Genomic DNA, 22,458 nt, shown 5'->3' with positions numbered 1-22,458 from the left:
AAGAAATATCCCTACTCTTTTATATGTTTTATTTAGAGACATGGTTTCACTAATTTTCTTAAATCCTCACTGAGTTACTGATGATGACTTGAAATCATGATCATCTTGACTTAACCTCCCATTTCACAGGGATAGAGGAGGCATGTGCCACCATGCCTGCCAGTAATCATTATTATTGAATTAACTTTTCAAGGGGCATTTGAACAAGCTTTTCAAGGCTTGTTGCTGGCTGCCATGTTGTGAATAAATTTCTTGTGACACTTGGTTCTACCATTAAGGTAAGAACACTGCAGACCCAGAAAATGGAGTCAGGTGATCATGTACTTTGACATAAGAAATGATCAATGAAGATACAATTTTGTTCTTTATGTTTTTCTAGACAGCTAATATATACATGAATTTGTTGGGGAAGTTTTGTACTGCTTACATAGAAGTAGTACCTTGGATTGTTTTTTCAAATATAGGTCAGTTTTTCATAACAAAATAAATATTTTTAAAAAACTGAGGGAATCTCAAGTTCTGCTTTAAAAATTACACTCAAAATTATAATTGAAATGAAGGAAATGAAGGGTAAAATGGCTCAAATTGAAAACAATACATTGGCTGCCGTCGCCAATGACACTGCCAACACTACCACCAGCACTGCCGCTTCGTTTGGGTGTAGAATTCTGAATCCATGCATCTGGTTAACAATGAAGCAGAGTTCGAATGTGCTGGCTTTCCTCAACAAGCTGTGGATGCTTGTTGAGGAAACCCACACCAACGAATTCATCACTTGGAGCCAGAATGGTCAAAGCTTTCTGGTGTTGGATGAACAAAGATTTGCAAAAGAAATTCTTCCCAGATACTTCAAGCACAATAACATGGAAAGCTTTCTGAGATAACTGAATATGTATGGTTTCCATAAGGTAGTACATATTGACTCTGGAAAAGTAAAGCAGGAAAGAGATGGTCCTGTTGAGTTTCAGCATCCTTAATTTAAGCAATGCCAGGATGACTTGTTGGAGAACATTAAAAGGAAGTTTTAATCTTCAAAACCAGAAGAAAATAAAATTCATCAGGAAGATTTAACAAAAATTATAAGTAGTGCTCATAAGGTTCAAATAAAACAGGAAACAATTGAGTCCAGACTTTCAGAATTAAAAAGTGAAAATGAGTCCCTTTGGAAGGAGGTGTCTGAATTAAGGGCAAAGTCTGCAAAGCAGCAACAAGTTATTCAGAAGATTATCCATTTTGTTGTTACATTGGTTCAGAATAACCAACTTGTGAGTTTAAAACGTAAAAGGCCTCTACTTCTAAATACTAATGGAGCCCAGAAGAAGAATTTGTTTCAGCACACAGTCAAGGAACCAGCTGATAATCATCATAAAGTTCTACACAGTAGGACTGAAGGTTTAAAACCAAAAGAGCAGATTTCAGATGGCATCATTATTTATGATGTTACTGATGATAATGCAGATGAAGAAAACATCCCAGTTATTCCAGAAGTTAATGAGGATGTTATATCTGATCCCTCCAAGTGAAGATGACAATGAAGATGAGTGTGCACCTGTCATTCAGAGTGGAGATCAGAGTGAACCAGCCAGAGAATCCCTAAGTTCAGGCAGTGATGGCATCAACCCTCTCATGTCCAGTGCCATCCAGCTATACAGGTCATCCAGTCTGACCACAGAAGATCCTGTGACCATGATGGATTCCATTTTGAATGATAACATTAATCTTTTGGGAAAGGTTGAACTGTTGGATTATCCTGACAGTATTGATTGCAGTTTAGAGGACTTCCAAGCTATGCTGTCAGGGAGACAGTTTAGTATAGACCCAGATCTCCTGGTTCATTCTGAGAATAAAGGATTAGAAGCTACCAAGAACAATGTAGTTCAACCAGTTTCAGAAGAAGGAAGAAAATCTAGGTCTAAACCAGATAAGCAACTTATCCAGTACACTGCCTTTCTACTTCTTGCATTCCTCAATGGAAATCCTGCTTCTGCTGTTGAACACGGGAGTACAACAGCATCATCAGAAGTTATGTCCTCTGTAAATAAACCCGTAGAAGTTGATGAGTTTCTGGATAGCAGCCTGGACCCAGAACCAACCCAAAGTAAGCATGTTCACCTGGAGCCATTGACTGAAGCTGAAGCTAGTGAATCTATACTATTTTATTTATGTGAACTTGCTCCTGTATCTCTGGATAGTGACATGCCACTTTTAGATAGTTAAATCTCTAAGAAGTGGAATCAACATGTATATATTCATAAAAATGATGAACTATTTATTTTAAAGTATCATTTGGTACTTTTTTGTAAATTGCATTGTTTTGTTTAATCAGATACAGGGAATAATAGCACCTTTTGCTTTTCTCACTAAACATACACTCTTGCAAAACTTTCAAATGTTTTTCAGCTGTCTAGGTATACACAAAATTCAGTGCACATTATTGGCGTATCTTTAAGTTGAATTCCAATGCCATTTTTCTCCAATTATAGTAATTTGGATTTCATTTTTACAGATGACCATTAACCCCAGTTACATTCATTTTACTTGTTTGATGGTGTCTGTCTGCATTTGAGTGTAAGTCACTAGAACTAATGATAGAACTTCTTAAGCTTTCTCTGTTCCAGTTATTTTTATTAAATATTTTTCATTGTCTTATTTTTAAAACTGGGAACATAAAATGCCTGTATCTTGTAAAACTTCATTTTTCTCTCTTGGTTCAAGGAAGTTCATTTATGTTTAAAGTTCATTCATGTTCAACAGGAAGGGCAAAGTGTACACAAATGCTCACTGACTGTTATGGTTCCAGCTCCATATACATAGAAAGAATGTGGGGATGAATTGGGATTGTCCCATCCACTTACTTGGATTGGTTTTAAGTAAAAGTTTTCTGGTTTCCATGTTTTTTTTTTTTGAACCATACTATTTAGTAAAATAAATATAATTAATGTTGAGTACTGGTACTTGTTGTGTGTCTTCTTTGGAGGTAATAACCATAGGAAATAACTGTGTCTGTTGTCCATTATTATCTAATGTGAAAGACACCAAGATTTTTGCCTCCTCTGATGAAGTAGGTTGTATATTGCAGTAACAAAGGAATATAGTGTTTCCAAATTTAATGTTTTAAAGTTTTGCTTTGTTTAAAGTAACCCTGACTTGATTTCCATGTTCCAAATAAAGAACTGAGAGATCTTTAAAAAAAAAAGAAAACATTATATTAAGAAATTGCTTATGACTTACATACTGTTGAGTGATTTTTCTCTACATATTATTATAAAAATGCCATCTTTATAAGTGTTGCAATCTCCATTAGAAGGCAAGACAGTTGACTCACAAATAATACAAGCCCATAAATGCAATGAGGGATTTAAGCCCACAATTTAAGGTCAAATTCAAGTCTTTTTGCTTTTAACTTTCTTTTTAATGGGGTGTGTGGATGTGGGGTATATATTTAGTGGGCTGTATTACATTTTTCTAATCTAATATGTAAAATTATTTTTATTGAGCAAGGCTGCCACATAATTAACAACCACAGTAAAAATGAAATTAAAAATAGCAAATTATGCAACTCATGAAGATGATTTTTGCAAACAAATGTCTTAAATATTGATGATTATCAGTGCCAATATGACTATCTGATAATTTCACAGACATGCAGACTTTCTGCATTTCCTAATTGAATAGGTAATGAAAGATTATTGAATTAGATCTCTTGTACTTTTCTGTGTATTGCTTAGGGGTTATCAACATTATTAATTTTTAATGTTTTCTCTTTTGTCCTTATTTCTAGGAGACTCAAAGTTTAATGTAATGCTGCATCTAACAAATTTGCTTCATTTTGATTTCCTTTTGCTTCAAACTAAAGTACTAGTTCTATGTTTTATATTTTAGCTCAGTGTTTAACTCCTTTATAATTTTCAATTAGAGAATTATTGTTATACTTAGTGGTTTGGTTAATCATTTTTTAAGAAAAGCATTATATTTTGCTTCTTTTTTGTTACCCCTAACATTAAGATATATTTTAACAGTTAAAAACTTAGAATAAATTGCTCTAATTCAGTCCATCATACTTCTTTATTCTCTCCCCTCCTCCATCTGTTTTATCCTATCCTTTCTTCTTCTAACTTATATAATCTTTCTGTTACTGACTTACACGTTTTATTTTATTTTATTTTACTGTCTGGTAAATATACAAGATTTTGAGTTTCACTTTTGTATATTTATATATGTCTGAGGGAAAGTTAAGACATATTCTTTCCACTGTTTTTACCTTATCTCATCACTTTTCTCTCACAAACCATCACCTTAATTTTGTCCACCACTTTTCTCCTATTTTCATAGAATTTTCTCCCACTTTTTTCTTACTCTTTCCCTTCTTACCACTTATCTTTTAATAGGTTTCCATATCTGAGAAAACATTTGACATATGACTTTGGGTCTGTGTTATTTCACATTTAATAATCCTCCACTGTATGACCAATTTACTAACAAGTGTCGTATTGTCATATATAACATATTTTATTTATCCATTGATTTTTTGAAGGGCACCTACCTTGATTCCATACCTTGACTATTGTGAATTGTATTATTATAACACTGGTGTGACTGCTGATGTGTCTTATGATGAGTTCAAATTCCTAGTGTATATTCAGAGTAGTGTGTAATGTCATAGAATGATTTTTGCTTTTTGAGGCATTACTACACTGCTTTCCAGAGTGCTTGCACCAGTTTTTACTGTCCCACCCAAAATTTATGAGTTTTTCCATACATCTTTCCTACACTTTTAATTTTTATTCTGTTTATTACTGGAGTATGATGGGTATTTCTTACTGGAGTTTAATGTAGTTTTTATTTATCTTTGCCTAATTGTTAAACTATTTTTAACATTTTTTATCAATTTGTTGATTCTATTTTATCTTTTGAGTAGTGTCTGCATATTCTTTTTGTCTATTTGTTATTTGACTTTTTTGTTGTGTAAGTATTTAGTTCTTTATATGTTCCAGATATTAACACCTTATTATGGAATATTTATTATTAAAAATTATTGTTAAATTTATCATTAAAATATTGGATTGCTTTATGTAATTTTTTCTCCTGTTACTTTACTAAACTTGATATTATATAAGTTTTCTGAAATATTTTTTTGATTCTTCAAGTCTTGTCATCACACATAATTTGAGTTATTCATTTCCTATTTGTATCACTTAATTATCTTCATTTGTCTAGTTCTTATGGATAGAGTTAAAAGCAGTAAGATTAGTAGGGTTGGTGATAGTGGACATACTTGCCTTGTTTCTGTTTTTTTAAAGGAAATGTTTTCAGATTTTCTGATTTCAGTACAATATTGGCCTTGGGTTTGTCATGTTTAAGCTTTACAATATTGTATTAATTTCCTTCAAACTGCAGATATTCAACTACTTAAAAAAGATTGGGAGTTGTACTTTTTCAAATATTCATTTTGCATATATTGAGTTAATCATAAGATTCTTGTAGTTAATGCTCAAATTTAAAAAGAAATTTGAAAAGAAACCTTCTCGATCATATTACAAGTTCTTTTTAACATGTTTTTATGTTTAATTTGTAGAGATTTAAGTAAGATTTTTTTGCATCTATGTTTATCAAAGATATTTCTCTGAATTTTTTTTCAGTTATTTCTCTGAAGTAATTCTGGATGTATCACTGGTTTTGTAGTCAAGATGATACTTCCTTATAGAATAAAATTTGGATATTGGCAGTGTTCCTCCCTTTAATATTTTATAGTGTAATGCGTGAAGGATTAGGATAAGGTTTTCTATCCATCTTTTAGGAATGTATATGAGTTGTGCTCTTTTATTTATTGTTAAAATATGGCAGCTTGTTCAATTACATTATATGGTATTGTTGTATTCATATTGTCTGTAATCTAATAATACTGTTCCTTTATGTCCTTTGTCTCTAGGAATATGTAAATATCTTCAAAATTTTGTAGCAGATTTTCATCAAATTTATAGTATTTTTTGATTCACTGTATTTCAGTAAACTGAATTTATATTTCCATTTTATAGTCTTCTCTTTTTTTTCTCTTGGTTAATTTTTCTGAGGGTATATCAATCTTGCATATATTTTAAAACACTGACTCATTATTCACTTAGTGTTTTTATTCTCAATTTTATTGATCTTGACTTATTTTGTTTTCCTTATTTAATTGATGTAAAAGTTGTTTTTATATATAATGTATAAGGTGTAATGTTAGGTAATTAATGTGGTATAATTATATCTTTCTAATGTTTGTACTTAGTGCTATTAATTTTCTTTTTATTATCAAGTTCATACATTCTCAGAAATTTTGTTACATTGTACTGCTAATCTTATTCATTGTATTTTTTGTTTTTCCCTGATTTCCTATCCTACCCATTTGTCAGTCAAAAATTAAATTAGTCTCTTTGTATTAGAAATAATTTAATTGTTCATGTTGTCATTGATATTTAATGTGATTGCATACTTTTCTTATAAGTTGCAAGAAATTATCTTTATTTTGTTGGGGTTTTTAAGATATATATTGTGACCTAAAATGTGAAATGAATGTTTTATGCACTACTGATAAATTGAATTCTGTCATTGGTGAATAATATATTCTAATGCTATCTGCTAGATTCATTTGATATAGAGTATTAATTAGTTCTGAGTACTCCAGACTAAATTTATATCTGGATAGTCAATCCAATGGTGAGTGAGATGTGTTAAAGTCATCCATCTTAATTGTACTGTAGTATATTATATTCTTAATGTCTAAAAAAATTTTATGCATATCATGCATTATTGCTTAAATCATAAATTTTATATTTGTCATATCTTGTTAGGATGAATTTCTTACCAGGAGGAAGTCATATTCATTGCATTTTCTGAATAATTTTGACTTGAATTCCAATTAACTGATATGAAAATAACTACCCTAATTTCTATGGGTCTATTTCCATCATACATCTTTTCTCAACCTTTCACCTTCAGTTTCTGCATGTCCTTATTTTTAATGTGAGTGTCTTACAAACACCATATTGTTTATTCTTACCTTTTAAACCAAATATTCTACTCTACATCTTTTGGTGGATGAATTGAAACCATTTACAATCCATGTTATAGAGAGATGATTTTTCTTTCCTGTCATATTTATTTATTTATAATGTTGAATTCGGACTTGATTCTCCTTTCCTTAACTTTTTTTTTCTAATGTAATTAATTTGTATGCCCGTTTTCATGTTATTGTAACTTCAGCAAATGTTTCATTGAGTATTTATTTAATGCAGGCTGTGTGAATATTAATTAATTTAGTTTATTTTTATTATCAAAGTTTTAATATAATTTTAAACACTGAAGAAAAAATTTGTTGAGTACAGACTCCTATACCCATCAGTACCCATTTTTTTCTGAAGTTTTTTAGTGTATTAATCCAAATCCTCTGTCTTTCAGAGTCTGTGTTAAGAGGAGTGTTGGATTTTAATTTTTTACTTTGAAATGTGACCACTCACTTTGGTCTTACAGCTTAAAAACTTTACTCATTCTCTATTTTAAGCATTTTCTATATAATGTGCAATGGAGTACATCTATTATAATTCCAATGATTTGGGGTCCTATAAACATCTTTTGAATCTCCATATCATTTCTAAGAATTGGACAATTTTTCAATATTCTTTATTGAAAATTTTGTTTGTCCCTGTAAATTTGAATTTTGGAGTGTTAATTGATCCTTATTGTTCCTCAATTTGGTTTTTTTAATATTATTTTTACGGTACATAACATCTTTTCTTTATGGCCAACTTAATTTACATGATAATAGATTTTGTTTTCAGGCCTAAATAATTTATATTCAGAGTGTTTCTAATCTATTTGTGATATTTTATGTTGAAGATTTTTCTCTCTAGAATTTTTATTATTGATTTTATTTTATATTTAAATTTTTATCTGCAAAGAGATTTTATTTGTGACTTTAAATAAATGTGTCTTTTATTTTTTTTTGGCGGGGGGGGGTGCTGGGGATCGAACCCAGGGACTTGTGCTTACAAGGCAAGCACTCTACCATCTGAGCTATCTGCCCAGCCCCTAAATGTGTCTTTTTTTGTGGTTCAGTTATCAATTCATAGTGAGACCACCAGGGATTAGAGTACAAAAAGAAATTTATTCTGGGAAAAGAGAAGAAGAAGACTGATGCATCAGGAATACCACTCCAAGGGAGCAGGTGTGGTAGTGGTCAGTGACTTCAGCAAGCTTGTTTTTAATGTGAAAAATCTTACACTCACAAAAAAAAATCTTGGTAGGCACACAGTAGAGGTTTTTATTTTTCTTTTTATCAAGAAATACAAACACCAAGCTTTAGTTTGTATATTTCAAGCTGTCCCTGATGGCTTAGAAGGGCAGGGGGAGCTAAATTATCCATGTTTGTAATTGGCAGTTTCTGGGACTTCCAGAGGGATGGGTTGATTCACAGAAATGATCACAATGTTTTTAACTCATGGTCACCTTATTTATCTCAGGTATTTCTGTACTTGTATGTACCATAGTCAGCACAACTCAAAGATAATATTCACACACATTTTTTATTTATTGGTTTCATGTCAGAGAGTCACTACCATTTTCTTTGCATAAGGGGTTTTCTACTCTTTAACATTGCCCCTTTCTTTAGAATATTAGTTAAATTTTTGACTTATCATGGGAATGAAGGACTATTAGTTTTATTGAATAAGTTCTAGGGCTTTGAGGTCCTTTTGGTCAAAGTCTGTGGATACTGCCTAAAAATGATTTTGCTTTGGAGGATATAATAACATCTAGAGACTGTTTTCTTTTGAAGAAAGTAAAACATCTTCTTTACCTGCAACCAGCATCCACAAATCATTTATCTTGGGAGATGAAATTTATTAATTTATGGCATTTATTTTTACTACCACTTTTTTTTCTCAGTTCTCATTATTTTGGGAAATTCTTGTTTTCCATATATTTATTCCATACTCTGAAATGAAAGGGGAAACTGGGCGAGTACTCTTTGGTTTCTTTAAGCTGGAAGGGGGCAAAGTGTGTGAAAGGGTCTCCCTTCACAGCTCTGGAAGTGAACATGGGGCATGCAGAGGGAGCTGTTGGAGAAAATTCCTGAGGCCATCTAATCAGTGCAAACTCTCTTAAGTCTGCTCCAGAAATCCAAGTGGTGAGCCTGGGATGCCCCCAGCAGTTGTGACTGAGATGACCAATTCATTGAAAGCTGCAAAATTAAAAATAGGAAAAGAAAAAACCATAATTGAGATTCAATAAGAATTGGGGTATTCCTCCCACTAGTTCATGAGTTCAGATTCTTTGGAGCATAGCAAATATGATTAATACTTTCCTCATGGTTTAGTAGTTTCCATCCTGATATAGAAAAATTACATAAAATAAGACCAGAGAGATGATGAACAGTATTGTTAAGACTAGTAACTCAACTATATATGTGGAAAAGTACTTAAAAAGGTTAAAGGAAGATAGCACTTCAGCTAACTGCTCCAAATTTCTTCATTATCAAAGTAGGTGGTTGGGCATGAGTCAAGACCTGAGATTGTAATTTTAACACATCAAAAGAGGCATTATGAAAAGGATCAAATCTCATTAAATAATTACATTCATTTTGTCATTGAATCTTAGTGTCATTGCATAGAAGCCTAGTAAGGTAAACATGAGTAATATTATAATGACATTGGAGTCTCTGAGTCCATCATAAATCATGTAGTTGTGCTCCCAGTCATAAAACAGATTCTTTTAATTGCTGAGCCTCATTTAAAATTGTCTGGCCAATATCTACTTTAGTTAAGGTGGTTTTCTCAGTAAAGAAAATAATGCCAGCTATTAGCAACCAGGTGAAATGTTTAGTATATTCACAGGGAGAAAGGGGGGTATTGGCCTTTAAACAATTTGTCCTGCAGTCTACAATATAACGTGATTGACACATTGTTGTTATGTACGTTCTTATATTTAACATAATATATGTTTTGTGGGGCATAAGAGATGTGGACTGAAACAAGTGTACATCTTAAGTTTTATTTAAAAGAGCTCTTGCTTTTCTTCTAAATGTCCTAAAATGACTGTTTTGGTTTTAATTCTTTTGATAGGTATTCAATACCATGTTGGTAATGTTGATCTGTCTTATCTATTGTTAAGAGTCAGCTGAGGGGCTGGGGAGATAGCTCAGTCGGTAGAGTGCTTGCCTTGCAAACACAAGGTCCTGGGTTTGATCCCCAGCACCGCAAAAAAAAAAAAAAAAAGTCAGCTGAGTTTCCACACTGGTCACTCATGGGGAAATTGAGAGCAGCTTCTTAGTTCCTTAGTGCCTGAAATTCACTATGAAGGGTCTCCTTGATGAGGTGGCTCCCTTTGTTTCATTTTTCAAGGAACATTTTCTGCAACAGGTGCACTGATTGACTTTTCATCCTGTAGTGGTCTCATTTATCTCCCTGATTGGGAGGTCATGTGGTCCAGAGTTGCAAAGCTCCATAGAGAAATTCTTCAGTTCACTGATTTAAGGCTGACTCAGAGGGCAAAAGCCAAATATTGGTTTTCCTGGACCCTTTATTTTAATATCAATTTTTAAGTCTTGATCTTAAACATCCAGCAAGCAAATCTCACCAGTCTTAAAGTAAAAGTACAGGGTTTAACATCTATGTCTATAAATTTACAATTATTTATCCCATTTTATTAATTTGAGGTCTAAATTATCTTATAACTCCTATGGGTAATAGCTTATTATCTCAAATTAATTCAGGTTGTTTGTTCTTGATGCAGTGCTTCTTCAAAATATTAACAGGCAAGAATTATAGAGATTAAAATGAAAATATAAAATGAAATTAAGAAGAGTGAAAACATTTAGTTGGTGTAATAGCTATTCTGAACTTTGGTAGTGCAATACTTTATATTCCTGTTTGATATCACACTAATCTTCACAAGAGTCATCAATCCTTTGAACATAATTATAATTGAAGTCATTCTAACATGCATTAAAGTGGAAGGCAGAGCCTTTTCTTAGATAATATGGGTCTTTTGTCAAATTTTGGACAAAATGTTTAGTTCTGAAGCTGAACTTTGCCACTTTTGTCACAATGAGTATGACCAAACTCTTAGGTCCAGCAAGGGGCAAAGGAGGATTGGAAAATAGAGATATTAAAGCACAGATTTTGAAGATTCACCTGGGATGAGATGGAGCTCTCTTCTCTGATGAAGATGCATATCTAAAGAGTTACACAAGCATTCTTTATTTATATATGTCTCATTATCAAGTTAAAGACTATGAAAGCATTATTTGTATTCAGGAAACTTACAGGAACCATGACATTTATGTATTAGGAGCTCTTTGTGGCAATCAAGAAAGTCCATTGTTTAAAGTTATGGTCAATTGGGTAGGAGCTGCTGAAATATTGTGGTTGTGCAGCAAAACAATTTCTTCTTTCCCAGAAGCTACGTGCCTTAGATCATGGTCAGAGCTGATAGGACTCTTTCATAGAGCCTCCTCATGCAGAAATTACCACAAGCAGCTAGGCCTCCTTTGCCCTTGTACAGGAACTTTCTCAGGCACCTGGAATGCCATAGCCATGAGGTCACCACAGACCCTCAATCTTAGTCACTGCTGTTACATACTCTGATATCACTCTCCACAATCTTTCTTCAATGTCATCCTACAAAATTTGCAATATTGTTTCCAGAGTCTATATAAAAATTAGTTAACATAATACAACATTATATCTAAAACATAAAATAAAGAAAATCAAGAGAGCCTTTAACTTTACTTTTGTGTGGAAAAATGGAAAAATGCTTTTATTTTTTATGATATAAAGCTTTTAAACAAGATTAGGAGCTTAGTTTCTTTTAGATATGTATTTGCATTTTGCCCCAATGCAAAAAGTAACATAAGACTGAGGTTCAGTTATGGAATATTAAATTATATGAATGATCCTCTAAATAAATTTGTAATTTTTATATGTTTAAAATCACCATTCCAGGAAAATTTAGTCTGGATAACAGCAGCCTGATAAAAATGTTGGTTTAAATTTTCTTCTGTAATGAATTGTATACCTGAAAGATATGAACACATTTAATATACAAAAAGAGAGATCCAAGATGGCGGACTAGAGGGAGGCTGCTTTTCTTGTCACTCCGAAACTCCAGTTTCAAGCACAGGATATCTGTTTCTTGGTGAGGCAGTTTTTGCTGCTTATGATCCCCTGCTGTTTATCCCATTTGTCTGCTGTGATCACCTACAGTCTGCCAGCATATCAACACCTTTTTTGAGTGCAGACTGCTCACTGTCAGGCTCACTATCATCCCCATTTGCCTGCCTCTCGCCTGTCCATCGCCTGCCTTACACCTATCCATCACCCAACACATGAGGTTCACCTCCCGATCATCAAACAACAGTCAACAAACTGATCATCGACTGCCAGTGGAGCACCAGTTGCCTGCTATTGCCTGGAAACTCACTGTTACAGTACCTGCAGGTTTGATTACACGTTGCTGCCACAATTTTGAGACAACAGCCAGGCCCCATAGCACCACAGGCCAAACTGATTGAGCCCCATCTCCAGGATCCCTAAGCCCAACAGATCACTCCCTGCCTCTGGGGCCCTCAGATCAACTGACTGCTCCCTGCTGCCAGGACCCCCAGACCAACTGCATCCTATCACTGGAACCCCAGACCAACTGACTGCACCTGGCCTCCAGGATCCCTCTGCAACCACACCAAACACACCCAACCTCCAGGACCCCTGCCTGACCAACTGCATCCCACCTCCAGGACCTCCTGCTGACCACAGCCACACACTGAGCTACAGCTCCCCATTTTCCAACACATTTGAAAGCCAGAGTGGCCATCTTGGATAAACCTGGAAGCCATAGCTCTGACTTTTAGGTGGGGCAAATCCCATCCTGAGATGCCCACTGGAGACTTCAAGCTCATTGTCAGGTACCTTTCATGCATCAGGCATGAATACTGGGAGGTGGCATTACTATATGACTGTTATACTGTAGATTATCTTTTTTCACCTTATTGAAAAAATTTAAGTTTTTATTTCTTTACTTTCCTTGCTCTCTTTTCCTTTTGTTTGCCTGTTCCCTCAGAGTCTCTTTCTCACTTTTTTGCATGCTAACATCCAATTTCTTTGATTACACTCTCACCCATTCTATTATCTAGAACTTCTGTATATTCTTTTCTTATCCCATTAAGAGCTACATTCTACATCCCTCTGCATCCTCTTTGTCCTCCATTTGAAACTGCAGACTTTATTGCAAACCTGTTTGTCTTACTGAAGATAATATTTGAACTCATTCTGTTTATTATGACAATTTTGTTATTGTCCTCATGGGGCTATTTGGTCTAGGATTTCATAGTTTCTGAATTGGGCTCTGCTAATATTGATCTCCCCTTAGAGAAAAGGTTTTGGAGACCTACAGGGCCACTATAAGCCTATAGGTGGAAATCTATAATACCCCAGATCTGCACTGCTAGAAGGGAAAATACATGAAAAACATGAAAAAACAAGGGGAGAAAGTGATCCAAACAAATCTAGATTCTATATTAATAGAATCCAATGACAGTATGGTTGAAGAAATGTCAGAAAAGACTTCCAATTATACATGATTAAGATGATTCGTGAAGCAAAGGATGAGATAAGACAGCAAATGCAGGCAATGAATGATAATACCAAAAAGCTGAAAGAGCAACTGCAGGAAGCAAAAATTCATATCAACAAAGAGATAGAGATTCTCAAAACACACACACACACACACAAAAAGGAAATCCTTGAAATGAAAGAAACAATAAACATCATAAAAAACTCAATGGAAATCATCACCAAAAGACTAGATCACTTGGAAGACACAGAACCTCAGACAATGAACACAAAATATTTAATCTTAAAAATAAAGTTGCCCAAACAGAGAAGATGGTAAGAAATCATGAACAGAATCTCCAAGAACTATGGGACATCATGAAAAGACCAAATTTAAGAACTATTGGGATTGAGGAAGGCACAGAGATTCAAACCAAAGGAATGAACAACCTACTCAATGAAATAATATCAGAAAATTTCCCAAATCTGAAGAATGAAATGGAAAATCAAATACAAGAGGCTTACAGAATACCAAATGCTCAAAATCACAACAAATCCACACCAAGGCACATTATAATGAAAATGCCTAACATTCAAAATAATGATAGGATTTTGAAGGCCGGGAAAGAAAAGCATCAGATTACATATAGGGGGAGACCAATATGGATAGCAGCAGACTTCTCAGCCCAGACTCTAAAAGCTAGAAGGGCCTGGAACAACATATTTCAAGCTCTGAAAGAACATGGTTGTCAACCAAGAATCCTATACCCAGCAAAACTAACCTTCAGATTTGAAGATGAAATAAAATTCTTCCATGAAAAACAAAAGTTAAAAGAATTTACAAATAGAAAGCCTGAACTACAGCATGTTCTCAACAAAATATTCCTTGAGGAGGAAATGAAAAACTACAATGTAGGTCAGCAAAGGGAGGAACTACCTTAGAGAAAAACCACTCAAAGGAGAAACCAAGCCAATTTAAAAACCAAAAATAACCCAAATGACTAGGAATACAAATCATATCTCAATAATAACCCTGAATGTTAATGGCCTAACTCATCAATCAAAAGACATAGACTGGCAGACTGGATTAAAAAGAAAGACCCAACAATATGCTGCCTGCAAGAGACTCATCTCATAGAAAAAGACATAAACAGTCTGAAGGTGAAAGGATGGGAAAAAGCCTAACATGCACATGGACTCAGTAAAAAAGTGGGGGTTTCTATCCTTATACCAGATAAAGTGGACTTCAAGCCAAAGTTAGTCAGAAGGGATAAAGAAGGACATTTCATATTGCTTAAGGGAACCATAAATCAGGAAGATATAATGATAGTAAATACTTATGTCACAAACAATGGTGCATCCCTGTACATCAAACAAATCCTTCTCAATTTGAGGAATTACATAGACCACAACACAATAATTCTGGGTGACTTTAATGCACTGCTATCACCACTAGATAGATCTACCAAACAAAAACCAACCAAAGAAACCACAGAACTCAATAACACAATCAATAACCTAGACTTAATAGACATATATAGAATATTCCATCCATCAACAGGGGGATTCACTTTCTTCTCTGCAGCACATGGAACCTTCTCAAAAATAGACCATATGTTATGCCACAAAGCAGCCCTTAGGAAATGCAAAAAAATAGAGATAATGCCATGTGTTCTGTCAGATGATAATGGACTGAGAGTAAACATCAATGACAAAATAAAAACAGAAATTACTCTAACACCTGGAGACTAAATAATATGCTATTGAATGAAACATGGATAACAGAAAAAATCAGAAAGGAGAGGAGATAAAAAAAAAATCTTAGAGGTCAATTAGAACAATGATATAACGTATCAAAATATCTGGGGTACTATGAAAGCAATACTAAGAGGAAAATTCATAATGGACATTATTCCAGAAAAGAATGAAAAGTCAACATTTAAACGACTCACATTACAGCTCAAAGCCCTAGAAAAAGAACAGAATAACAGCAAATGTTGTAGCAGACAGGAAATAATTAAAATCAGAGCTGAAATCAATGAAATTGAAACAAAAGAAACAATTCAAAGAATTGACAAAACAAAAAGTTGGTTCTTTGAAAAAGTAAACAAAATAGACAAACCCTTAACACACTAACAAAGAGAAGGAGAGAGAAAAATCAAATTACTAAAATTCATGATGAGAAAGGAAATATCACGACAGACACCACTGAAATACAGAACATAATGAGAAGTTACTTTGAAAATCTGTATTCCAATAAAATAGAAACTACTGAAGACATCGACAAATTTCTAGAGACATATGCTCCTCCCAAACTGAACCATGAGGACGTACCCAATTTAAACATATCAATATCGAGCAATGAAATAGAAGAAGCAATTAAAAACCTACCATTCAAGAAAAGCCCAGGACCAGACAGATTCTCAGCTGAGTTCTACAAGACCTTCAAAGAAGAACTCATTCCAATACTTCTCAAAGTTTTCCAGGAGATAGAACATGCGGTTCGCTACCAAACTCATTCTATGAAGCTAATATCACCCTCATACCAAAACCGGGCAAAGACACATCAAGGAAAGAAAATTTTAGACCAATATCCTTGATGAATATATGCAAAGATCCTTAACAAAATATTGGCAAATAATATCAAAAAACATATTAAGAAAATCATGCATCGCAATCAAGTGGGGTTCATCCCTGCAATGCAAGGATGGTTTAACATCTGTAAATCAATAAATATGATCCATCCTATCAATAGACTTAAGGATAAGAATCATGGTTATTTCAATTGATGCAGAAAAAGTGTTCGACAAAACAGAACACCACTTCATGCTCAAAACACTAGAAAAAATAGGGATACTAGGAACTACCTGAACATTGTAAAGGCTACTTATACTAAGCCCATGGCCAACATCATTCTTTTTTTTTTCTCTGGCTTTGATGTTTCTTTTGTTTTTTTTTTTTTATTCTAAACAAATGGGATACATGTTGTTTCTCTGTACATAGAGTAAAGGCATACCATTTGTGTAAACATAAATTTACATTGGGTGATGTTGGTTGATTCATTCTGTTATTTTTCCGGTTCCCCCCACCCTTCCCATCCCTCTTTTTCCTCTATACAGTCCTTCCTTCCCCCATTCTTGCCCCCCTCCCTAACCCTCACTCTAACCCTAAAACTAACCCCTCCCACGCCCTATTATGTATCATCATCCTCTTATCCGCGAGATCATTTTTCCTTTGGTTTTTTGAGATTGGCTTATCTCACTTAACATGATATTCTCCAATTTTGGCCATTTGCCTGCAAATGCCATAATTTTATCATTCTTTATGGCTGAGTAATATTCCATTGTATATATATATGCCACAGTTTCTTTATCCATTCATCAACTGAAGGGCATCTAGGTTGGTTCCACAATCTGGCTATGGTGAATTGAGCAGCAATGAACATTGATGTGGCTGTATCTCTGTAATATGCTGATTTTAAGTCCTTTGGGTATAGGCCAAGGAGTGGGATAGCTGGGTCAAATGGTAGTTCCATTCCAAGTTTTCTAAGGAATCTCCATACTGCCTTCCAGAGTGGCTGCACTAATTTGCAACCCCACCAGCAATGTATGAGTGTACCTTTTTCCCCACATCCTCGCCAACACCTGTTGTTGCTTGTATTCTTGATAATCGCCATTCTGATTGGGGTGAGTTGGAATCTTAGGGTGGTTTTGATTTGCATTTCTCTTATTACTAGAGATGTTGAACATATTTCCATATGTTTGTTGATTGTTTGTAGGTCTTCTTCTGTGAAGTGTCTGTTCATTTCCTTAGCCCATTTGTCGATTGGATTATTTGTATTCTTGGTGTAGAGTTTTTTGAGTTCTTTATAGATTCTGGAGATTAGTGCTCTATCTGAAGTATGATTGGCAAAGATTTTCTCCCACTCTGTAGGCCATTTCTTCGAATTGCTGATAGTTTCCTTTGCTGAGAGAAAGCTTTTCAGTTTGAATCTATCCCAGTTGTTGTTTCTTGCTTTTATTTCTTGTGCTATGGGAGTCCTGTTGAGGAAGTCTGGTCCTAAGCCGACATGTTGAAGATCTGGACCTACTTTTTCTTCTATAAGATGCAGGGTCTCTGGTCTGATTCCTCGGACCAGAGAGTTTAGTTTTGTGCCTGGTGAGAGATATGGTTTTAGTATCATTTTGTTGCATATGGATTTCCAATTTTCCCAGCACCATTTGTTGAAGAGGCTATCTTTTCTCCATTGCATATTTTTGGCCCCTTTGTCTAGTATGAGGAAATTATATTTATTTGGGTTTGTGTCCGTGTCCTCTATTCTGTACCATTGATCTACCTATTTTGGTACCAATACCATGCCGTTTTTGTTACTATTGCTTTGTAGTACAGTTGAAGTTCAGGTATTGCAATACCCCCTGCTTCATTTTTCCTGCGAAGGATTGCTTTAGCAATTCTGGGTTTGTTATTCTTCCAGATGAATTTCATGATTGCTTGTTCTACTTCTGTAAGGTACATCGTTGGGATTTTAATTGGAATTGCATTGAATCTGTATAGCACTTTTGGTAGTATGGCCATTTTGACAATATTAATTTTGCCTATCCAGGAACATGGGAGATCTTTCCATCTTCTAAGGTGTTCTTTAATTTCTTTCTTTAGTGTTCTGTAGTTCTCATTGTAGAGGTCTTTCACCTCTTTTGTGAGATTGATTCCCAAGTATTTTATTTTTTTCAAGGCTATTGTGAATGGGGTAGTTTTTCTAATTTCTCTTTCTGAAGATTCATCACTTATGTATAAAAATGCATTGAATTTATGAGCATTGATCTTGTATCCTGCTACTTTACTGAATTCACTTATGAGTTCTAAGAGTTTTCTGGTGGAATTTCCTGGTTTTTCTAAGTATATAATCATATCATCAGCAAATAGGGATAGTTTGAGTTCTTCTTTTCCAATTCGTATTCCTTTAATTTCTTTGGTCTGTCTAATTGCTCTGGCTAGAGTTTTAAGGACGATATTGAATAGGAGTGATGAGAGAGAGCATCCCTGCCTTGTTCCAGATTTTAGGGGGAATGCTTTCAGTTTTTCACCATTTAGAATGATATTAGCCATGGGCTTAGCATAGATGGCCTTTACAATGTTAAGGAACGTTCCCCCTATCCCTATTTTTTCTAGTGTTTTGAGTATGAAGGGGTGCTGTATTTTATCAAATGCTTTTTCTGCATCTATTGAAATAATCATGTGATTCTTGACTTTAAGTCTGTTGATAAGGTGAATGACATTTATTGATTTCCTGATGTTGAACCAACCTTGCATCCCTGGGATGAAACCCACTTGATCATGGTGCGCTATCTTTTTAATATGTTTTTGTATGCGATTTGCTAAAATTTTGTTGAGAATTTTTGCGTCGATGTTCATTAAGGATATTGTTCTGAAATTTTCTTTCCTCGATGTGTCTCTGTCTGGTTTAGGTATTAGGGTGATATTGGCTTCATAGAATGAGTTTGGGAGGGTTCCCTCCTCTTCTATTTCATGGAATACTTTGAAGAGTGTTGGAATGAGCTCTTCTTTAAAGGTTTTGTAGAACTCAGCTGAGAAACCATCAGGTCCTGGACTTTTCTTTGTAGGCTTTTGATGACTTCTTCTATTTCATTACTTGAAATTGGTCTATTTAAATTGTGTATGTCCTCCTCATTTAGTTTAGGCAATTCCATCATCATTCTTAATGGACAAAAACTGAAAGCATTCCCTTTAAAAACTGGAACAAGACAGGGATGTCGACTTTAACCACTTCTATTCAACATTGTCCTCAAAACTCTAGCCAGAGCAATTAGAGGGACTAAAGAAATTAAAGAATACAAACAGTAAAAGAGGAATTTAAGCTGTCACTACTTGCTGATGAAATTATTCTTTATTTAGAGGATCCAAAAAACTCCACCAGAAAACTTCTAGACCACTTCAGTGAATTCAGCAAAATAGCAGGCTATAAAATCAACACAAATCTAAAGCATTTTTATATGCAAGCAATGAGACATCTGAAAGTAAAGTGAGGAAAACAATTCCATTTGCCATAGCCTCAGAAAAAATAAAATACTTGGAAATCAATCTAACCAAAGAGGTAAAAGATCTCTACAATGAAAACTACAAAACACTGAAGAAAGAAATTGAGGAAGACCTTAGAAGATGGTAAGATCTCCCATGTTCTTGGATAGGAAGAATTAATAGTCAAAATGGTCATACTACCAAAAGTGCTATATAGATTCAGTGCATTTGCAATTAAAATTCCAATGATGTACCTTACAGAAATAGAGCAAACAATCATCAAATTCATCTGGAAGAATAAGAAACCCAAAATAGCTAAAGCCATCCTTAGCAAAACTTCAACTATACTACAAAGCAATAGTAACAAAAACAGCGCGGTATTGGCACCAAAATAGACAGGTAGATCAATGGTACAGAAGAGAGGACACAGATGCAAACCCAAATAAATACAATTTTCTCATACTAGACAAAGGGGCCAAAAATATGCAATGGAGAAAAGATAGCCTCTTCAACAAGAACAGTGCTGGGGAAACTGGAAATCCATATGCAACAGAATGAAAATAACCCCTATCTCTCACCCTGCACAAAAGTAAACTCACAATGGATAAAAGACCTTGAAATCAGACCAGAGACCCTGCATCTTATAGAAGAAAAAGTAGGTCTAAATCTTCAACTTGTTGGCTTAGGATCAGACTTCCTTAACAGGACTCCCATAGCACAAGAAATAAAAGAAGAATCAATAACTGGGACAGATTCAAACTAAAAAGTTTTCTCTCAGCAAAGGAAACTATCAGCAATGCAAAGAGAGAGCCTTACAGAGTGGGAGAATATCTTTGCCACTCATACTTCAGATAGAGCACTTATTTCCAGAATATATAAAGAATTCAAAAAACTCTATACCAAGAATACAAATAACCCAATCAACAAACGGGCTAAGGATATGAACAGACACTTCAAGAAGATCTACAAGCAATCAAGAAACATATGAAAAAAATGTTCAACACCTTTAGTATTAAGAGAAATGCAAATCAAAACTACCATAAGATTCCATCTCACCCCTATTAGAATGACAATTATCAAGAATACAAGCAACAATAGGTGTTGGCGAGGATGCGGGAAAAAGGTACACTCATGCATTGCTGGTGGGGCTGCAAATTAGTGCAGCCACTCTGGAAAGCAGTGTGGAGATTCCTTAGAAAACTTAGAATGCGTCCACCATTTGACCCAGCTATCCCACTCCTTGGCCTATACCCAAAGGACTTAAAATCAGCATACTACAGAGATATAGCCACATCAATATTCTTAGCTGCTAGATTCACAATAGCCAGATTGTGGAACCAACCTAGATGTCCTTCAATTGATGAATGGATAAAGAAACTGTAGTATATATATATATATATATACCATGGAATATTACTCAGTCATAAAGAATAATAAAATTATGGCATTTGCATGCAAATGGATGAATTTGGAGAATATCATTCTAAGTGAGCTAAGCCAATCTCAAAAAACCAAAGTATGAATGATCTCACTGTTAAGCAGATGATGACCCATAATCGGGGGGTGGGAGGGGGGCAAGAATGGAAGGAGGAGGGACTGCATGAGAGGCATGCAAGGGGTGGCGGGGGAGGAAAAAATAACAGAATGATTCAAATATCATTACCCTATGTAAATGTATGACTACACAAATGGTATGCTGTTACTCTATGTACTAACAGAAACAACATGTATCCCATTTGTTTACAATAAAAAAAAAGATATTTATGAGAAAAAATAATGAATGGCATGTTACTGGGAATACTTTAAGAAAACTTCAAAATGTCTCTCAGAACATGATGAAATACTTTCCAGAGTCAAATACCTTAATGTATGGTTTAGGAAGTATTTGACTATTAGCTCCTAGTTTAATAAATATTCTGTGCTCCAGGGGAAACAATATATATATTCAAAAAGAGCAACATTAACAAAATTACATTGAGGAGTTTATTTTAAACAAGATTACCTTTAAAAGAAAACTTTAGTTTCTAATAGACTATAATACTGTTACATTTGTAGGTTAACCTTGATTGTACAAGTCCCTATAACTTTAAGACTAATTGCTCTAAATGATAAAAGTTAACAAACTCAGTGTCAAGGGCAAATGAGTGTTTCAAAGAAATCCTTGTCAGTTTAACACATAGATTAATCCTTTGTTTTATATGAGTGCATTAGTATTTGACCTTAGGGAAATATCTTGAATAGATTTAACTATCTCATATACATATAACCAACTTAGTTACACACAAACTTGCTGAAATTTGTCCTTTACTTACACACAGATTTCTGTAGCACTAACTTACACTCTCATGTATTTAATCACAGAAATTCTTTTAATCCAGAAACATTTTTCTTCTATAAAATATCTTTTCATACATAGAACCTTTAATTTTTTTCTGTTGACCTTATTTTTTTTATATTCTGAAACACCCCTTATGAAATTTCTGAACTTAGATGAATTACTCCATTTTAATAAGATGAAATACAGTTTTTATTTACAGTACTCTAATGAGAACACAGTTGAAACTTTTAAAACCTTCATATATTGAATTGTATTCATTTGTTTACCAATTTATGAGAACAAAATGTTTCAGTCTATCCTTCCATGGTGTTTAAGAAGTTAGAAGTATTTGATGTTATATTTACTGTTATCATTCCAACTTTTTAAATTAATCAGGTGTATCCAGCTAATACATTTATGATTAATCTTATACATATCAAATTTAATTTTCTTCTTGCAAAAACCAAGATATTAGACAAGTTTATTAAAAGTACCTGTCATTTCCTCCTTGCTGAAGTAAAG

General features: G+C 34.2%; 1 pseudogene; it reads left to right on the top strand.

Annotated features, from left to right (window-relative positions):
* The first annotated feature begins 692 nt into the window (after window positions 1-692).
* On the top strand, window positions 693-2,217 carry LOC124973041 (heat shock factor protein 2-like; annotated as a pseudogene).
* The last annotated feature ends 20,241 nt before the right edge of the window (window positions 2,218-22,458 follow it).

The sequence above is a fragment of the Sciurus carolinensis genome, chromosome Y, assembly GCF_902686445.1.
Source record: "Sciurus carolinensis chromosome Y, mSciCar1.2, whole genome shotgun sequence".
Classification (NCBI taxonomy): domain Eukaryota; kingdom Metazoa; phylum Chordata; class Mammalia; order Rodentia; family Sciuridae; genus Sciurus; species Sciurus carolinensis.
This window is presented reverse-complemented; position numbering and strand designations above follow the sequence as displayed.